Source organism: Panthera tigris, chromosome F2, assembly GCF_018350195.1.
Source record: "Panthera tigris isolate Pti1 chromosome F2, P.tigris_Pti1_mat1.1, whole genome shotgun sequence".
NCBI classification, from domain to species: Eukaryota; Metazoa; Chordata; class Mammalia; order Carnivora; family Felidae; genus Panthera; species Panthera tigris.
The window spans coordinates 57,178,488-57,195,470 of NC_056676.1; the positions used below are offsets into that span (position 1 = coordinate 57,178,488).

The 16,983-nt window shown below is 36.1% G+C and overlaps 1 protein-coding gene across 3 annotated transcripts in view; it reads right to left on the bottom strand.

Annotated features, from left to right (window-relative positions):
* Nucleotides 1-16,983, bottom strand: part of CSMD3 (CUB and Sushi multiple domains 3) — a 1,242,212-nt gene that overhangs the window by 781,882 nt on the left and 443,347 nt on the right. The window lies entirely within an intron of this gene.

Here is a 16,983-nt window from a genome sequence, read left to right on the forward strand (position 1 = left end):
AGCTTGTGCGTGTGTACGTGTGTGTGTGTGTGTGTGTGTGTGTGTGTGTGTGTGTGTGTGTGTGTGTTGGGGTGGGGGGGTTGATTACAGCTCTTCTCTCAGTACTTTGCAGGCAGTCATTCTTGGGAACCACTAGGGGGAGATTAAATAGGCTTTGTACACATTATTCAGTGGCGAGGTGTATAAATGGTGATGCAAGGACCCTTTATCCCACACCGTCTCTCATTTCTCCCCAAAACCCATCTTTCCCAAGATGTTTGGGAATTAGCCATCACTTTTTGTGGATAACTATCTGCCATGCATAGAAATATGAATACATCTTTTTTTAACGTTTATTTATTTATTTTGAGGGGGTAGGGGGTGGAGAGGGTGGGGGAGAGAAAGAGAGAATCCCAAGCAGGCTCTGAACTGTTAGTGCAATCATGTGAGATGTGAGATCATGACCTGAGCCAGAATTGAGAGTCCAGCCTTTAACCAACTGAGACACCCAGGTGCCCCTGAATTAAACTTTAATGAATCATTGTGGGCCCAGGTATATGCAAAGGTATATAGAATGCTCTTGGCAATGTCACTGTGTAATCTGATGCTCTTGATTCTAACATGAACAAGATGGGTTCTATCACATAGATTTCTCATCTGTCCTGCTTTGGAATGCATCTTCTTTAATGTTTCCCTATTAAGGCCCTATTTTCTCTTTTCAGAGGGGTGATTCTGCTAATTGGCACAACTGGCTCCTTTTTTTATATCTGAATTTAGCAAAAAAATATGCAGGTAATATACTTGTGTAATTTTAAGACTCAAATTTTAAGGTTTTACTTCTTTACTCTCAAAATTTTCCAGGTGATGTTTATTTTTGTTTGCTTGTTGGTTGGTTTGGTTCAAAAGCAATTCAATGAAAAAGTATTTATATGTGATACAATTATATTTTCAAGAGAATAGCATGTTCCATGCCAGATTTTGATTTACAATTTGGTTCTCTTCAATTCTTTGATTCAATGCCCATAAATACCCATTAGGGAAAGTTTAAATTATTTTTGACAGGTTGTACACATTTCTAAGTATAATGAGACCATAATACATGGATGGTTGCAACACATTAAAGTACAGAGTTTGGAGAGAGGCCCTTAGAAGATCCACTAAATGAGAAACAACTCAACAAGGACATCAGGAAAAGTCAGAGAGGAAAGAAGATGAAGCAGACAATAAAAAGGATAAACTTCCCATCTTTCCCAGGGACAGCAAAGATAATTTCAGCAATAGAGTACAGGAAAGGCAAGTAATAAGCTACTATAGAACTATATAGTTTGTAACCTGAATTCACCTTCAGCAACTGAGAAAGGTGGGAATAAAGAGCTGCAGTAGCCAGCGGCATAATGCACGAGATGGAGCAAATAATGGTAATTTAACAGGACAATTTAAGAAGACATTCCTGACAGTCTCAATGTGTCAGTTTATGAAGCATCACTGTAGGTAAGCCAAGACACCAAACCAGAAAGCAAGGGCACCACAGCATCTCTCCCTCTAGTATCTCACATTATTTGAAGATAATGTACACAATATGGTTTTGTTTATGTCTTATGGAACAAGCAGGTAAATGCACGTAGAGATTTCGTTGCCATATTTCATGTTATCAGGACATCTTGCAAATGGAGGATTGAGATTAAATGCTGCCTAGAAAGATTCCATCAAATTAATTTAGATAATTAACTTCTTAAATACTAAAGGAGATATTTCCTAAACATAACTCATTATCGCTATGTCATATCACCATGGTCATTTGAAGGTAAGCATATACGCATTTGTTCTAGCATAATGTCGGTGAGAATCATCTCTCTGTAATGAAGAGACTAAGTGCATTCAACAGTTATTTACTGAGCACTTACTATAAGATAAACACCTGATACTAAGGGTATAGTAGTAAATACAGTAGTAAATAAGACAAAGAAGATCCATAATCTTGCAAAATGAAAATAAAGAAGGTAACATAAATAAATCAATAAGATAATTTCAGACAGTGGCAAATGATGTACAAAAAATATGAGAATAGAGGTGAAGATGGCAGTGTAGGAGGACACTGGGCTCACCGTGTCCTGCTAATCGCTTAGATTCCACCCACATCTGCCTAATTTACCCAGAAAACTGCCAGAAGACTAGCAGAACAGACTCTCTGGAGCCAAGCATAGACGAGAGGCCCGCAGAAGAGGGTAGGAAGGGCGGAGAGGCGGTGCACGCTTCATGGACTGGCGGGAGGGAGCCAGGGCAGTGGAGGGGCAACCAGCCCACCCGGGAAGGCAGAGCCCCCGAGTCTGGCTTGCAAAAGCGGAGGGGCCGGAGGGAGTGTGTTCTGACAGCCAGCAGGACTTAACATCTGGAATGTTATAAGTCAACAGCTCTGCTCTAAGAGCAGGAGGGCTAAAGGACAACGGGAGGGAGAGTTGTTGAGCCCCAGACAACAGAACTCAGCTTGGCGGGGAACAAAGGCGCTTGCCACCGCCATCTCCCTCGCCCATCCCCCAGCCAAAATCCCAAAGGGAACCAGTTCCCCTCACGAGCTTGCTTGCACCGCACAAACACCCAATGCCGTGCTTCTGCAGATCCATCCCTCCGACAGGTCTGCCTCCCTCCCGGTGTCACAGGGACCCTCCTAAAGCAGACCACCAAAGGCGAAGCAAGCGGAGCCTGCCCCTCCCGCCCCTGTGCACCTTGCGGATCCACCCTGGCTAAGACACCAGACACCCTCGAAGCAGCACAAGCCTGGCAGTGTGCAAGTAGCCCAGACAGAGGCCACACCACTCCATGGTGAGTCCTGCCCCTGGGAGAGGGGAAGATAAGGTACACACCAGTCTGACTGTGGCACCAGCAGTGGGCTGGGGGCAGACATCAGGTCTGACTGCAGCCCCGCCCACCAACACAAGTTACTCCAGACAGCACAGGGGAAGTGCCCTGCAGTTCCACACCACCCCAGGGACTATCCAAAATGATGAAACAGAAGAATTCTCCTCAAAAGAAACTCCAGGAAGTAGCAACAGCTAACGAACTGATCAAAAATGATTTAAGCAAGATAGCAGAAAATGAATTTAAAATAATAGTCATAAAATTAATTGCTGGGCTTGAAAAAAGTATAGAGGACAGCAGAAAATCTATTACTACAGAGATCAAGGGACTAAGAAACAGTCAGGAGGAGCTAAAAATGCAATAAATGAGCTGCAAAATAAAATGGAGGCGACCACAGCTTGGATTGAAGAGGCAGAGGAGACAATAGGTGAATTAGAAGATAAAATTATGGAAAAAGAAGAAGCTGAAAAAAAGAGAGATAAAGAAATCCAGGACTATGAGGGGAGACTTAGAGAACTAAGTGTCATAATTAAACAATATAACGTACGCATAATTGGGATTCCAGAGGAGGAAGACAGAGGGAAAGGTGCTGAAGGTGTACTTGAAGAAATAATAGCTGAGAACTTCCCGGATCTGGGGAAGGAAAAAGGCATTGAAATCCAAGAGGCACAGAGAACTCCTTTCAGACATAACTTGGATCAATCTTCTGCACAACATATCATAGTGAAAATGGCAAAATACAAGGATAAAGAGAATTCTGAAAGCGGCTAGGGATAAACATGCTCTAACATATAAAGGGAGACAGATAAGACTCATGACAGATCTGTCTACTGAGACTTGGCAGGCCAGAAAGGAATGGCAGGAGATCTTCAATGTGATGAACAGAAAAAAAAATGCAGCTGAGAATCCTTTATCCAGCAAGTCTGTCATTCGGAATAGAAGGAGAGATAAAGGTTTTCCCAAACAAACAAAAACTGAAGGAATTCGTCACCACTAAACCACCCCTACAAGAGATCCTAAGGGGGATCCTGTGAGACAAAGTACCAGAGACATCGCTAAAAGCATGAAACCTACGGACATCACAATGACTCTAAACCCATATCTGTCTATAATAACACTGAATGTAAATGGATTAAATGCGCCAACCAAAAGACATAGGGTATCAGAACGGATAAAAAAAAAACAGGAGCCATCTATTTGCTGTCTACAAGAGACTCATTTTAGACCTGAGGACACCTTCAGATTGAAAGTGAGGGAATGGAGAACGATCTATCATGCTACTGGAAGTCAAAAGAAAGCTGGAGTAGCCATACTTATATCAGAAAAACTAGACTTTAAATTAAAGGCTGTAACAAGAGATGAAGAAGGGCATTATATAACAATTACAGAGTCTATCCATCAGGAAGAGCTAACAATTATAAATGTCTATGCGCTGAATACAGGAGCCCCCAAATATATAAAACAATTGATCACAAACATAAGCAACCTTATTGATTAAAATGTGGTAATTACAGGGGACTTTAATACTCCACTTACAACAATGGATAGATCATCTAGACACAAGATCAATAAAGAAACAAGGGCCCTGAATGAAACACTGGATCAGATGGACTTGACAGATATATTTAGGACTCTGCATCCCAAAGGAACAGAATATACTTTCTTCTTGAGTGCACATGGAACCTTCTCCAAGATAGATCACATACTGGGTCACAACAAGAATTGAGATCATACCATGCATACTTTCAGACCACAATGAGATGAAGCTTGAAATCAACCACAAGAAAAAGTCTGGAAAACCTCCAAAAGCATGGAGGTTAAAGAACACCCTACTAAAGAATGAATGGGTCAACCAGGCAATTAGAGAAGAAATTTAAAAATATATGGAAACAAATGAAAATACAACAATCCAAACACTTTGGGATGCAGCGAAGGCAGTCCTGAGAGGAAAATACATTGCAGTCCAGGCCCATCTCAAGAAACAAGAAAAATCCCAAATACAAAATCTAACAGCACACCTAAAGGAAATAGAAGCAAAACAACAAAGACACCACAAACCCAGCAGAAGAAGAGAAATAATAAAGATCAGAGCAGAAATAAACAATATAGAATCTAAAAAAAAACTGTAGAGCAGATCAATGAAACCAAGAGTTGTTTTATTGAAAAACTAAAAAAATTGATAAGCCTCTAGCTGGGCTTCTCAAAAAGAAAAGGGAGATGACTCAAATAGATAAAATCATGAATGAAAATGGAATTATTACAACCAATCCCTCAGAAATGCAAGCAATTATCAGGGAATACTATGAAAAACTATATGCCAACAAACTGGGCAACCTGGAAGAAATGGACAAATTCCTAAATTCCCACACACTTCCAAAACTCAAACAGGAAGAAACAGAAAGCTTGAACAGACCCATAACCAGCGAAGAAATTGAATCAGTTATCAAAAATCTCCCAACCAATAAGAATCCAGGACCAGATGGCTTCCCTAGGGAATTCTACCAGACTTTAAAGCAGAGATAATACCTATTCTTCTCAAGCTGTTCCAAAAAACAGAAAGGGAAGGAAAACTTCCAGACTCATTCTATGAAGCCAACATTACTTTGATTCCTAAACCAGACAGAGACCCAGTTAAAAAAAAAAAAAAAAGAGAACTACGGGCAATATCCCTGATGAATATGGATGCAAAAATTCTCAATAAGATACTAGCAAATCGAATTCAACAGCATATAAAAAGAATTATTCACCATGATCAAGTGAGATTCATTCCTGGGCTGCAGGGCTGGTTCAACATTTGCAAATCAATCAGTGTGATACATCACATTAATAAAAGAAAAGATAAGAACCATATGATCCTGTCAATCGATGCAGAAAAAGCATTTGACAAAACTCAGCATCCTGTCTTAATAAAAACCCTTGAGGACGTCGGGATAGAAGGAACATGCTTAAACATCATAAACGCCATTAATGAAAAGCCCACAGCTAATATCATCCTCAGTGGGGAAAAACTGAGAGCTTTTTCCCTGACATCAGGAACACGACAGGGTTGTCCACTCTCACCGCTGTTTTTTAACATAGTGTTGGAAATTCTAGCATCAGCAATCAGACAACAAAAGGAAATCAAAGGCATCAAAATTGGCAAAGATGAAGTTAAGCTTTCACTTTTTGCAGATGACATGATATTATACGTGGAAAATCTGATAGACTCCACCAGAAGTCTGCTAGAACTGATACATGAATTCAGCAAAGTTGCAGGATACAAAATCAATGTACAGAAATCAGTTGCATTCTTACACACTAACAATGAAGCAACAGAAAGACAAATAAAGAAACTGATCCCATTCACAATTGCACCAAGAAGCATCAAATGCCTAGGAATAAATCTAACCAAAGATGTAAAAGATCTGTATGCTGAAAACTATGGAAAGCTTATGAAGGAAATTGAAGAAGATATAAAGAAATGGAAAAACATTCTGTGCTCATGGATTGGAAGAATAAATATTGTCAAAATGTGAATACCACCCAAAGCTATCTACACATTCAATGCAATCCCAATCAAAATTGCACCAGCATTCTTCTTGAAGCTAGAACAAGCAATCCTAAAATTCATATGGAACCACAAAAGGCCCCGAATAGCCAAAGTAAATTTGAAGACGAAGACCAAAGCAGGAGGCATCACAATCCCAGACTTTAGCCTCTACTACAAAGCTGTAATCATCAAGACAGGATGGCATTGGCACAAAAACAGACACATAGACCAATGGAATAGAATAGAAACCCCAGAACTAGTCTCACAAAAGTATGGCCAACTAATCTTTCACAAAGCATGAGAGAATATCCAATGGAAAAAAGACAGTCTCTTTAACAAATGGTGCTGGAAGAACTGGAGAGCAACATGCAGAAGGATGAAACTAGACCACTTTCTTACACCATTCACAAAAACAAACTCAAAATGGATAAAGGACTCGAATGTGAGACAGGAAACCATCAAAACCCTAGAGGAGAAAGCAGGGAAAAACCTCTCTGACCTCAGTCACAGCAATTTCATACTTGACACATCTCCAAAGGCAAGGGAATTAAAAGCAAAAATCCACTATTGGGACCTCATGAAGATAAAAATCTTCTGCACAGCAAAGGAAACAATCAACAAAACTAAAAGGCAACCAACAGAATGGGAAAAGATATTTGCAAATGACATATTGGACAAAGGGCTAGGATCCAAAATCTATAAAGAGCTCACCAAACTCCACACCTGAAAAACAAATAATCCAGTGAAGAAATGGGCAGATAACATGAATAGACACTTCTCTAAAGAAGACATCCGGATGTCCAACAGGCACATGAAAAGATGCTCAACGTCGCTCCTCATCACATCAGGGAAATAAATACAAATCAAAACCACACTCAGATATCACCTCATGCCAGTCAGAGTAGCTAAAGTGAACAAAACAGGAGACTATAGATGCTGGCGAGGATGTGGAGAAATGGGAACCCTCTTGCACTGTTGGTGGGAATGCAAATTGGTGCAGCCGCTCTGGAAAGCAGTGTGGAGGTTCCTCAGAAAATTAAAAATAGACCTACCCTAGGACCCAGCAATAGCACTGCTAGCAATTCACCCAAGGGATACAGGAATGCTGATGCATAGGGGCACTTGTACCCCAATGTTTATAGCAACACTCTCAACAATAGCTAAATTATGGAAAGAGCCTAAATGTCCATCAACTGACGAATGGATAAAGGAATTGTGGTTTATATACACAATGGAATACTATGTGGCAATGGGAAAGAATGAAATATGGCCTTTTGTAGCAATGTGGATGGAACTGGAGAGTGTGATGCTAAGTGAAATAGGTCATACAGAGAAGGAAAGATTCCATATGTTTTCACTCCTGTGTGGATCCTGAGAAACTTAACAGAAGACCATGGGGGAGGGGAAGGAAAATCAAAATGGTTAGAGTGGGAGAGAGCCAAAACATAAGAGACTCTTAAAAACTGAGAACAAACTGAGGTTTTTTGGGGGGTGGGAGATAGTGGTAAGCGGGTGATGGGTATTGAGGAGGGCATCTGTTGGGATGAGCACTGGGTGTTGTATGGAAACCAATTTGACAATAAATTTCATATTAAGAAAAATATGAGAATAACATGATAAAGAAACATCTAGAAATGAGGTTTCAATTGTTCTAATGTCTTTTCCATTTTACACTCAGAACAGCCACACTCATGATTATTTTATCTCAAATTATTAAAATGGATTTTAGGAGAATTACATCAAAGAAAATCACGATAATGACAAATGTCATAACTTTGTAACCACCATTATTATTTGTATCCAAGATGAATTCAAAACCTGTCTCATAAGTAATTGATAAATTTGAACAGACATAGTAAATTAAAAATGACATCAAATTTCATTGCATATTCAATGTAGAAATACAATAATACAGTGTCACTTTCCAATATTAATCTTTGAGAATCTTTTTATTTATATAATTTTCTGCAGAAATAAATAACTAAATCATAAGCTGATATTTAAAATCACGTGTGACATTTTCTATTGTAGATAGTCCCTTAGAGAATATGATCATAATCGTTACAAAAAAAAAAAAAAACTTAGGCAGTTAAGTGTAAGAAAACTAAGAGAACCACAGGTCTTTATCATTTTTCTGAAGTCCCTAACACTATTCTGAGCCTATGTCTTTGGTTTATAACTCTCTTTTCAGACCCTTATTGCTGTTATCTCTCAGTCTCTGGTTGTCAACTATTCAAAGTTAGCACTTGCAACAACAGGTGTCATCTTTGGAGCTCTAACATCTATTTTTTAAAAATCTTTCTAGTGCTGTAAAATCATTCAAACCTAATGATCTGTCTTTCCTCATCATTGGTACCCATAGGCACAGGCTAACTTCAAACTCATAATTATTCATATCATCACCTGCATGACTCCTCACTCTCCCAACACAGTTCTCCCACACTCTCCTAATTTTACTTCTTTCTCTCTCTTGCTGTCTCTGTCTCCCTCTTTCCCTCTTTTACCTCTTTTGACCTCCTTCTTTGGCACTGAGATAAGATTTATTCCTCACGCTTCTTCTGTTCTCCAAGATTTTGTTAGATCAATTGTCCTACTTTGAGCTGTAATTAATTCCTGAAATCCATTCTTTCATCTTAACCCACGGCCCTTTCATGAACTTGTCTTTAGGCAAAATATACATATAAGAAAAACAAATGAAGGTAAATACATATAATACTTCTTATATATATTTTATCATATATAAATGTGTATGTGTATATATATAAATGTGTGTATACACACACACACACACTCATATATATATATATATATATATATATTCAATGAAGCCAGGCTTGTAGTTTCAAGGTAGAGATAAATACCCAATCTCCTCTGTCCTCACAGAGCACCTTTGCATAGTCCTATCACAACTCTTATTATTGTGTACAATAGAAAGTTTTCTATTTTCACTAGTTTATATTTACTTTGAAGGTAGGTTATCAAATTCCTGGTGCTGAGCACAGTGATTGATGAATAGTAGGTGAAAGCTGATGTTATTTGTCAAGAAAATACCTGAATATAAGCTGTTTGGGCACATGCCCTCTTTTAGTACCTATGTATTTGCCTTCAGTTTTATATATATAGTAATTATATTTCATACCATTATCATATGCTTTAGTTCTTTTCTTTATTCAAGATCAATCTAAAATTCCATATCCATAAGTCTACTTCATTTCCCTTGACCAGAAGTTGTCTTTTTGTTACCTGATCATCAAAAGCACTTGCTAAATAAAACTCTTCTTATGGCACTTATCACAATTTTATTATTATTATATTGTACATAGTCTATAAATGATAAGGAGTTGGAAGCAGGATCCACATTGGATTTATCTCTGAATCCATAAGCCCATTTCAAAGTATACATAATGAAAAGATGCTAATCAGATTAGTTAATATCCTATTACAACATTTCTCAAAGTGTGTTCTAGTGAATATTAGCCACCAAAAAATGTCTTTGAGGATGAGGGAAGTTACCCCAGTGAAAAAGATTATGAATTGTTGTTTTGTAACCATATCCCCCTGTTCTAGATTTTTTAAAGTTTTAACACAGATTCTTAATTTTATTTTAACAATCGCTTTCCCATTTCCAACTATTATAAATTATAAAATTATTTCAGCAACAAAATTAATCTATTTCTCAGACGACACTAAAGGCACTAATCTTGTATGCCATGCCAGTCATGAGTACTCTGTTTGTGAAACGTACAGACTTTCACACTGACCAGGCTGTGCTTTTTTATCACAGATGTCTGTGTTCTTGGTTAGATGTTTAAAAGTCACTGAACTGCAGAACACACAATCCTATGTGGTTTTAACAAGAACATTAAGAAGCTAAGCATCGTACTATGCAGCGCAATTATTCAGAAGCCAGATGTTATAAGGTATTTGCAAAGCAAATGAGAGAAGTGGCTACACTAAATTTTCTTCTCTTTTTATCCCCTCTCCCCCTTTACTTGCACACCCCGTTTGCTTATCCCCATCTCCACCTGAATCTGGTTTCCCACTTATCCCCTATTTCTCTGATTTATCTTCCAGACATTTTTCTTACAAAAATTGGCTGCTGTGGAGTAGTGCTACTTTTATCTACACACATGCTTCAGGAAATCAGACACAATGTGTGTGTGTGTCTAACTACCAAAATCTAATTAGGATGAACTAGAAAAGTTTAATAGTACTATAACCATTTCTAAATTGAATCTGTAATTTAAAAACTAGAAAAAAATCTCCACATGCACATGTTTCATAGAGAATTGTGCTAAGCATGTAAGGAATTAACAATAATTGTACCCATTCTTTTCCAGAAAATAGAAGAGGAGGGAACACTTCTCAACTCATTTTACAAGGTTAGTATTACTCAAGGTTAGTATATAATAAAACAAGGCAAGGTCAATACAAAAACAAAAAATAAATAAAAATAAAAAATAAAAACAAAAAGCAGACCCACATCTCTCATGAACTTAGATACAAAAAACTCTCAATAAAATATTAGCACATTGGATTCATCAAGGTATAGTAAGAATTATACACCATGACCTAGTGAGATATAATCAAATTATATAAGTCTGGCTCAATCTTTGAAAATCAGTGTAATCCACTTTATCAACAGGCTATAGAAGAAAATTTAAATGATCAAATTAATAGACACAGAAAAAGCATTTCACAAAATCCAACATCTATTCATGATTAAAACTCAGCAAACTAGGAATAGAGGGAACATCAACCTTATAATGTTTTTAACATTTATCTACTTTTGAGAGAAAGAGAGCATGAGTGGGAGAGGGGAAGAGACACAGAACTGGAAGCAGGCTCCAGACTCAGCTGTAAGCACAGAGCTTGACACGGGGCTTGAACTCATGAGCAGTAAGATCATGACCTGAGCTGAAGTTGAACACTTAACCGATTGAGCCACTCAGGCACCCAGGAACATCAGTTTTATAAAGAGCATGTACAAAAACCTATAACATCATACTTAATGTTGAATTACTTCATGGTTTTTTTATTAAGATCAGAAACAGAGTCCATGATTCTTATTCAACAGTGTACTAGAAGTTCTAGTGAGTCAATAAGGCATATATCTTATATGGAATTTAAGGAATATATCTTGGAAAGAAAGAAAGTTGTCCCTACTTGAAGATGACATGATTATTTATATAGAAAATTCCAAGCAATCTACAAAGTAAACCCCTAGAAATATTAAGTGCCTTCAGCCTGGTCACTGGATACAAGATGACTATTAGATAACAATTCAATTTCTAAATAATAACAATGAACATTTGGAAATTGAAATAAAACACAATACAATTTATAATTTGTACAAATGAAATTAAATATTTAGGTGTAAATTTAGTAAACCATTTATAGGGTTTGTATCAGCAATATTTTAAAATGCAATAAAAAATCAAGGACGTAAATAAATGAAAAGACATGCCATGTTCCTGAATTTAACACTTATTATGGTAAATATATTAATTTCCTCCAAAGTAATCTATAGTTTTAATGCAATTCCTATTGAAATGCCAGTAAATTCCTTCTGTAGACATACACAAGATAATTATAAAATGTACATGGCAAGGCACAGGACCCAGAAGAGTTCAAACAAATTTGAAAAGTAAACAATAGCCTTTTCAATAAATGATACTGGTAAAATTGAACAATCACAGGTAAAAATCAACCTCAGCCTGAAGTTCACACTGTAAAAAATTAAACATCTATTTATGATTTTTAAAAGTCTCAGCAAACTCGTAAAATATTGTAGTCAACCTGATAAAGGTCATCCATGAAAAAGATACACCTAATGTAATTCTGATATAATTCTTAAAGGTTAATAACTCACTGCTTTCCCATAAGATCAGACACAAATTATAGATGTCCACTCTTACCATTTCTATTCAAGACTGAATTGGAAATTACTGCCAGTGCAATAAGACAAGAAAATAAAGAAAAGGCATAGCAATGTTTAAAAAATAATAAAATTGTCTTTGTTTTCACAGGACTTGATTGTCTATATGGAAAATCTCTATAAATCGGGACAGCTGGGTGGCTCAGTCAGTTAGGCATCCTATTCTTGATTTCAGCTGAGGTCATGAGTTCACAGTTCATGGGACTGATCCCATGTCAGGCTCTGCACTGACAGCAATGGAGCCTTCTTGGGATTCTCTCTCTCCCTCCCCCTTCCCCACTTGAATGCTCACTTGCTCTCTCTCTCTCTCTCTCTCTCTCTCTCTCTCTCTCCTCCCACAAAAATAAATAAACATTTCCAAAAAGAAGAAAATCTTTATAAATTTATAAAATGCTAGTAGACCTCTTGAATAACTTTATCCATATCTCAGGATAGACAATGAATGTACAAATATCAATTGTATTTCTGCATCTTAGCAATAAGCAATTGAAAATTGAGTTTTTAAATAAAGTACTACTTACAAATCATAAAAATAATTGAAACAGGAAAAATATTAAAAAAATAGAAGTCATTTTTCACATGCTTTAAACTGTAGAGACAGGAAATAATATCTAATACTTAGATAAGTGAATAGAGAGATTAAGTCACATTCATTTATACGAAAAATCAACATGGTTATGATGCCATTTTCCCCAGTAAATAAATAAATTCTTTACAACTCCTATAACAATCTCATTGGAAATGGATTATTCTAAAATTCATGTAGAAACCTGAAGTACCTCAAATAACTTTTTGTTTTAAAGAACTTAATTAGATGATTCATGCTAGTTGATTTTAGACTATCAATCTATAGTAATAATGATGAGGTATTACTGACCTGATATACACACAGATAAATGGAACAGAATAGGCAGTCTAGAAATAAATCTACAAATATATGACCAACTGATTTTTAGCAAAGAACTCAAGGTAACTAAATGATGAAAGAATATTCTCTCAACAAATGATATGTAATTGAATATCTTAATACAAAAAATTAATGAAAAAAATCTCAAACTGTACACAATATTAACTCAAAATTGATCATAGACATGAACGTAAACACAAAAATATTAAAACTGCCAGGAAAATGCATAGGAGAAAAGCTTGTGGATTAGTGGGATATTTCTTAAATAAGAGAGAAAAAGCATGAATCATTAAAAAGAAGATAAACTGTGTTTCATATTTTTAAAGTTCTGCTTATGAAAATATACCATTAAGAACATTAAGTGACAAGCTATGGACTAGGAGAAAATATTTCTGATGTACACATTTAAAAAAGAAATGTATCCACAATACAGAAAGAATTTTCAAATTAGTAAGACTACAGATAACTCAAAAAAAAGTGGGTAGAAAGTTTTAAACACTTTACTGAGAAAGAGATACAGAAAACAAATAAGCACATGAAAAGATACTCCTTTAGCTTCAGATTTATTCAGTGAGATATAAATATCTTCAAATAATCTTTCAAGAGCACAATCGATTGATTTCTCCAAATACCATCCATATATAAAATATTATACAAGGAAAATGTAAAATATTAAAGATTATTGTAGGTAAATGAGAAAGAATATGGCTGAACAGTCCAAAGAAATTACACCTCAATTCCCACTCCACTTCCTTTTCCTTCTTGCTCCCCTCTGAAAATCACAGAAACATTACAAAAGAGAAAAAAAAAACACTTTGGGAATAGAGTTTCTTTAAACAGAGCACAATATTTATTCCTATTTCTGTAGGTTGTTTCTATTTCACAGTTAGGTTCCCATACTTATAATAAATAAGTATGTAAATAAATATAAAACCTGTAAAACTTGTTAAATATGACTTATGTGGACTATTTAAATATTCTCTTTTCTACCTAATTTTCTCTCTTCTCTTTCTAAAATATTTAAGTAGACACTTTAGCAAATGAACTACTCATACTTTTTGTCAGGTTAATATTAATAATGTACAATATTCATTGAAGGCTATTTACTGTGTACTGCATATTATCCCCAAAATACTGATTTAATGCCAGAAAATAATACCTATATAGCATGAAGTACAATGAAGTAGAGATTTTAATTATGGTGGATTGCTGCGCAAGATGTAAATTTGTAAATACTGCTCTTTTATTGGTTGGAAACCCATCACAATGTTTATTCCAGTCATTCTAAGTGAAGGGATCATTACGATTTATAGTTACATAACCCAGTGGGTATTAAACATTTACTAGACTCATATGGTGTCTGATGGTTTAGGACTAGACTTATAATCAGCTCTCAGAAAGCTTAAACTGACTAACTCATAACCGTAGCGTTCAACTCAATTACTTTAGTAGATTTTCAATGTTGTTTTTTATTTTAGATATATTATGTTTTTCTCCATTTATTTATGCCATTGTCAAGCCTGTTATCTCTCAAAATATGCCTGATGAATGATATTTTCTACACCATTTACCTTTTTGTTCTCCTATATTAGCCTCAGTGATTTTTCTTCCTCTCAATTTATTTTAGTCAGGTTTTAGATTACTTCAGGTCCAGTGTCTTGTACTACATTGAAGACTTTATAGTTATACTTTTATTTGAAAAAATAATTTAAAGACATAATTGTCTTTTCTTTACTGTTTTTAATTTTGATATTAATTGTGAATCCATATCTATAAAACTCCTAAACTCTAAGATCTCATGTTAGTTTTGCTTAGGACATCAGGAAAGGATTGAATGATTTATCATTCCTAACAGTGTGTGTGTGTGTGTGTGTGTGTGTGTGTGTATATATGTATATATATATATATACATACATACATATATGAAAGCAAAACAAAAGCTAAAAACCATGTTTTATTAATTTCACAGCAAAAAAATGCAAACACACTCAGGGAGAATTTTGAAGAAAATGTAATAAGGAACTGTTTATAGAATTGTGGGAAATGAACCAAAATGGAATGTTGTGGCACCAAGGGTAATAGGTTTCCATAGTACCTACAGTCCAAATGGGAATTGATTTCCACCCAGTAAAAAATGGGGATGCCTGCACACAATGGGAGCTAGTTCTGGAGATTGTTACATGGGACAAAGTCAGTCCTTTCTATGGCTAAACTCTCAAGGAAGCCAAAGGGCAAAGGAAGCAGCAAACAAAGCAGAGTGGGAAGGGGGTTGAATGTGGACTGAGGTCAAAGAGAAGGAGTACAGAGTAAAGGCACACTTGTCAATGTGCTCATTGTTTATTTAAAGATACCAAAGATGTGGGGCTCCTGGGTGGCTCAGTCGGTTAAGCGTCCAACTGTTCGTTTTGGCTCACATCATGATCTCACAGTTCATGGGATCGAGTCCCAGTTTGGCTCTGCATTGACAGCTTTGAGCCTGCTTGAGATTCTCTCTCCCTCTCTTTCTGCCCCACTCCCACTTGTTCTCTCAAAAAAATAAATTTAAAAAAAAGTTACCAAAATGAAAGGTTATCTAGTCAAAAGAATAGTCTGAATATACATAATAGAATATTTAAAGTCAAACATTCATAAAGGCAATATAAAATCACCACAAAAGGATAGATATTGTTTATAGTAAGGTCTTTTTTTCCCCTAAACTAAGAAGTCATTCAACAAATAATTGCCAATAAACTTCTATATACCAGACACTCTTGCAGAGAATACATGAGTGAACACAGTGCCAGCTCTTCCACTGCAGTAAAAGAACATTATATAATAAATTTTAGCAAGATTAAGAACATAAATGGTAAATCCGTGTAGAATGACAAAATAAAAGGACTGGGTCATCAAGGAGTGATGGTCTAAGTCACCTCTCCTAATAGTCTGAGTAAAAGGAAAATATTCTGACAAGGTGAGTGTGAACTGTCAGCTCTGGGAAGTGTCCATATGGTCCATAGCAAAGCTGGGCTACCACAAAAGAAAGGAACTCCTGACTTGGAGCCCTTGCAAGAAAATTAACTCTGGAGAGACATATTATAAAACATGCATTCAAACCACCTCATGTCTGTCAGAATGGCTAAAATTAACAACTCAGGAAACAACAGAATTTGGCCAAGATGAGGAGAAAGGAGAACCCTCCTACACTATTGGTGGGAGTGCAAACTGGTACAGCCACTCTGGAAAACAGTATGGAGTTTCCTCAGAAAGTTAAACATAGAACTATCCTATGACCAGCAATTGCACTACCAGGTATATACCCAAAGGATACAAAAATATTGATTCAAAGGGGCACATGCACCCTGATGTTAATAGCAGCATTATCAATAATAGCCAAATTATGGAAAGTGCCCAAATGTCCATCGACTGATGGATAAAAAAGATATTATATATCTTCTATATATATTATATATTATATATATTATGGATATTATATATATATGGATGTTATATATATATATATATATGCACATATATATATATCCCACACACACAATGAAATATTAATCAGCCACAAAAAAATGAAATTTTACCATTTGCAATAACATGAATGGGGCTAGTGTGTGTTAAGCTAAGCACAATAAGTCAGTCAGAGAAAGATAAATACTACATGATTTCCTCATATGTGTAATTTAAGAAACAAAACAGATGAACACAGGGGGGAAAAAAGAGAGGAAGGCAAACCATTGGAGAGACTCTTAACTATAGAGAACTGAGACTTGCTGGAAGGGAGGTGGG